At 47.5% G+C, this 2974-nt stretch overlaps 1 long non-coding RNA gene across 1 annotated transcript; it reads left to right on the top strand.

The window, feature by feature from the left end:
- Positions 1-293: 293 nt before the first annotated feature.
- LOC106936784 (uncharacterized) lies at positions 294-1056 on the top strand. The gene is made up of 2 exons (XR_001422222.1): positions 294-469; positions 651-1056. It is a non-coding gene; the product is annotated as an uncharacterized LOC106936784 (long non-coding RNA).
- Positions 1057-2974: the final 1918 nt, after the last annotated feature.

Below are 2974 nucleotides of genomic sequence, written 5' to 3'. Positions count from 1 at the left end.
GGAAGCTGATAGACGGATAGCTAACTGCTAACCGCTAACAGCAACATGTTTCCTTAATGAACTGGATCTCAGTATCTGTTGAACTGGGTTCACTGGTTTATGAACATCTGGTCCAGTTTGGACTGGAGTGGCTGCTGTCCATGGTGCTGAACGATCACTTATCAATCAGATCATTAAATATTTAAAGATGTCATTTTTTTAGCTTTCAACCCATAAAACCTATAAAGCTTTCGAGTTTTCTGGAAAAAAAACCTATTTTGAATTAAACTGAGTTCCGTTTGCAGCGAGTTTCTCTGCCTCCAGTGTTTCCCCATCTGACTCTCTGCCGTGTTTCCCTCGTCTCTCCTACTGAAACCCAGAATCCTCCGAGTTCTCAGGCGAGTTGGACGGAGCTGCAGCAGTTAATGAGTTCAGTGGAGCCCGGAAGGTTCTGGAAGCTCTCCATGGGACGTTCCCGTAAACATCTCTGGTGACCTTTAACCCCCCGCCTGGGCCGGAGAAAAATCTGCCAGCTGAAACTCCTGCATGTGCCAAAGACAGACAAATTCTGCCACATTTTAACTTTTCATTTTCAGTCTGATGACGTGAAAAATAGTTTATTGGCTCATTGAATTAACAATGTTGATCTAATCTGATGTTTCTGTCACCAGATGCTTCAAACCAAAGGACTGAATAAACGGATCATCACTCAGCTCAGACCTGCAGACGGTGTGATGGTGAATTCAGGTCTGGATGAACGGCTCCGTCGGCACGGCAACCCTCAGCTGGCAGCATCAGATATGAATCATGGAGGAATGAGATGCTGCAGCTGAGCAGAGCGCCACAAACAGAACAGAGAGTCTGATGCTGTGACTGGACCCGGCTGGCGGTCTGACCTGATGGAGTTAACCAGTTGGAACCGGTTCCAGTTTGGGACCGGTTCCAGTTTGGGACCGGTTCCAGTGTCTGTCCATCAGGAAGCCTTCAGTCCAGAGGATCTGTGGTTCTGAGCTTCAGGCTGATCGTCTCTCAGCTTCTGGGACGAAACAGAGAAAATAAAAGCCGACGTTCCTAATACCTGTGACACAGTGTTAAAGTGACACACACACACACACACACACACACACACACACACACACACACACACACACACACACAGGCGCCCAGGGAAATGCAGCGACACACTCGCGGCGCGGCTGGCTGAGCAGCGTGTTGCTTGGCATTCTGAAATGTCAGAAGGAAAGTGTTCAGAGAAACAGCTGGGCACCTGGGAGATTCCATTTTATCAACATACAAATGAGCCGCGCTGAACTGGCTGCTGACAGAACGCTGAGCGCTGCTGAGATGAGAGGAAAACGGCGCCGACACTGGATGGTGGCGCTCTGTGTGCAGCCTGCAGGTGCTGCGCTGCTGCAGCATCCATCAGCCAGCAGCTCACCGGGTCAGACGCTGGAGCAGAAGAGATCAGGAAACTAGAAATGTCCTTAACGAGCAGCGAGTCCAACATGACTCACTGATGAAGATTCTGCTGACAGGAAACAAAAACTCAAAGACTGGAGGCTTAAAGGAACAGAACCGTCCAGGATCCAAACCCTCACAGAGGTCAGAGCTGCGGCCTCCTGTGGCCGGTTCTGGATCCTGGAGCAACCATCTGGCTCCTCCAGAGGAACCCCGGGTCTGGAGGGACTTCTGGATCTCCTCCCAGTTGGATCAACCTGGAAAAGCTCTGAAGAGAGGATGAGGAGGTTGAGACGAGGAAGAGCATCAGCTAATCTCCTCAGCTGCATCCATGGCCAGGCTGAACTTCGTCCAGGTCATTTCCTCCGTCTGAAACGACGCTGAGGTCCAACCGAAGATGAAACATCCAGGAGGCGTTCACATAAAACAGCATCAACATTCAAATGAAAACTGAGGGATTTTAGTTGCAGTTTGGTGTTTATACCGTCTGCAGATGGTGAGGATGAGGCAGACAGTAAGTTTCTCTTGAGAAGTTTGTAGAAATATAAACAGAGATGAATAAACTCCAGATCTGTGATGTTTTCACACCAAGACGGTTCTGGTCCAAAACCAAAATCTGATTTTATTTTTTCATTTGCAAAATTTTTTAACATCATGTTTTTTAAACCTTAAATAAAAGTCACACTGGTTTGACCTTTGCTCCCATTGGACAGACAGGAAGTGGGCGGGGCAGAAAGGCCATCTGTCTCCATGGCAACACCTCGACTGGTTCTTTCCTTCTGGACCAGCCGAGTCTTGGTTCTGGCAGCAGAACCAGAACCAGTTCCTGTACTGAGATGAAACTGGTCCCGGTTCAGCACTGGGACCAGTTTGGTGGAGCTCTGATCTGTCGTTGGGAACATCCTGAGCGTTTCTCCACAGGTGTGTGATTTATTCCTCGCTGCTCAGATATGAATCTGAGAGCCGCGTTGTTTGTGTGGCCTATTTATTTTCCCATCAATATGCAAAGTATGGCAGCTGCACATTAAGCTTCCCGACTCATTCAGCTGCAGAGATCAGCAGGAACGCAGAGAGGAGCTCCGCATCTTTCATCTTTAATCCTCCGTCTTTATGTATGAACGTGTTATGAGTGTGTTCGATCACAGGACGCCAGAAACACTTTCACCTGCAACCACCGTCAGCTGGGCTTCAATCAGAGACGGGAGCCCAGCTGGAGCCAGAGACCTACTGCTACAGAGTCTATTCTATTCAGTTCTATTCAGTTCTGGTTTGGTTTATAAGTAAAACAAACACATAGAAAATTAAATGAATGTAAAAGCGGGTGACAAATGACTTAAATAATACCAGCTTGTGAAAATGTGCCTTCAGGAAAATACATAAAATAAACAATTTCATAAAAAGGTGCTTAAATGTAAAAAATGTAAATACTACAGTTACTGCAGGACACGTTTCCAAACTGCTAGAGAGCTGCTGTTTAGTTTAGTTAGGTCTGACCTGGTCTGGTCTGGTCTGGTCTGGTCTGGTCTGGTCTGGTCTG

Source organism: Poecilia latipinna, unplaced genomic scaffold (assembly GCF_001443285.1).
Source record: "Poecilia latipinna isolate Pla-1442-1.1 unplaced genomic scaffold, P_latipinna-1.0 Scaffold2215, whole genome shotgun sequence".
Taxonomy (NCBI): Eukaryota; Metazoa; Chordata; class Actinopteri; order Cyprinodontiformes; family Poeciliidae; genus Poecilia; species Poecilia latipinna.
The sequence above is the reverse complement of the archived record's forward strand: the minus strand, read 5'-3'. Positions and strand labels throughout refer to the sequence as shown.